Here is a 1,992-nt window from a genome sequence, read left to right as displayed (position 1 = left end):
GCTTCTTCACATCTTCAAGACTTCGCAATACTTGTAATGTCTCATATCCTAATGCTTTCAAGCTAACCTATACGAAGTTTAACTCTAGTACATAACCAAGCGACTCTTAACATGAGTTTTGATTCACTAAAATATGACAACCAAACTTGACATACCAACGCTTGGTGGGTCCAACCGAGCAATGCTCTAACAATCTCCCCCTTTGTCAATTTTAGTTACAAAACTCTTATATCATATGGATAAGCAAATTACAAGAATTCATTACACTCCGTTTGATTCCCGATTCAACAGCACAGTAAAACTGCTTACATTCAATCCTTGAAAATGACGTTGTTGACATTATAATAACAAAGCAAATACCCCCTAAGGAAGATAGGTAGATATTCAATCCGCACATCTTTGTTATACCAATCTATATGACATGTTACTCCCCCTTAGTCTGTGCTTTCACTCTTTCGTTAGATAATACATTCAAGTACCAATGTTCTTTTCCTTAGTGATACCAATTAATATAAAATCAATGCCAATATCACTTGTTTACTCCATATACCCTTTTTGTCACAAAAATGACAAAGAAAAGAAAAAATAAAGGACAACACGAAAAGAATCTTACAAATCTCATAATAGACTTGCAAACCTGTAGATTTAGGCACGAGGGTTCCACACATCACGTTCTCATAACCAATATCAAAACCGAAACTATAAGTAGTCTTATTTTGATATGCTACCAAGGAAACAATTGCCCAAAACAATTTTTCCCATTTAGTTTAGCAAACCAAAAACAACTAATCACATTAGTTCCTTTGCTAAACCGATTGTTCAAAAACAACCGCTTAATTCGATAAGACCAAAATAAAGAGTAACTCCATTTTTCTCATCAGGTTCTAATTATCCATAAACTTAGACCTTTCAATTTTAAACAAACCAAATACTAGGTTAGTTAACTAGAATTTCCTTGTTTAGGCATTCGATTAGACTTGAATAACCTAAACCTCACTTCGAGAAGACAAACTAAGATCAGAATTAACTTAGTTTCTTATCCGGAATCGAAATGGACTAAACAACTCATCCCGTACACATATTATTACATTAATCCATAAATAATTCATACAAACCAACATAAATCAACTTGCATAATTATTCACCTCAACCGGAAGAAATTGAAACAACATAGACATTAAAAGCACCGCAGTTGCACCGTAATTTTGTAAGCCTAAACCATTGAAACTATACAAAAGCAAGATAATAATACTTTTTCTTAACCAGAACCAATTGAATCACACACACATCAATTGTACCGAAATTTTGTAAGCCTAAACGGTTGATACCACACAATAAAGAAAGATAACAATAGATTTTCTTAACAGGAACCAATTGAAACACACATCCGCACACACATCATGGAATAAATATCAATTGAACCTAAATTTTGTTAAGCAAAAGCAACACATATATATAATATAAACTCAGGCTTTTCTTAAACAGGAAAACAATTAACTAACAAGATTGTTACCTCAAATTTCCCATCCACTTCTCCAATATGATAGCATCTTCGTCCAGGGAGAAATGATTTCGAAATATCACCACGTTTTCATCCTTATGCATAAACAAAATAATAACAACACACCTCAACCTTTACCAGAGAAAGGTTGAAAACTGGTTTTAACAATTGCAAGCAAAAGTTAAAAACCGTCGAAACAGATATATGCTTTTATGCTAAACCAAAAACCGATTCAACATATTGTGACTTTTTCACATACTGTTTCTATTAGAACCTCTCATAATCCTTTGATAAAGCCTATCCACTAGGGATAGAACTTAATCTCGCTAAATCAAAAAGTCACCCAAACCATGAGGGTTCACAATATATGAGATCGAATATTAAGATAGTAAAACCAAAATCAAACATCCATAAATCAATTTTCAATACACCATAAATATTCAACATAAAATCAAGTATTTCAATTACCTCAATATTTTAGGAAATTGAAT

This window comes from Papaver somniferum, chromosome 4 (genome assembly GCF_003573695.1).
Source record: "Papaver somniferum cultivar HN1 chromosome 4, ASM357369v1, whole genome shotgun sequence".
Lineage (NCBI taxonomy): Eukaryota > Viridiplantae > Streptophyta > Magnoliopsida > Ranunculales > Papaveraceae > Papaver > Papaver somniferum.
Note: the sequence above shows the minus strand (reverse complement) of the source record.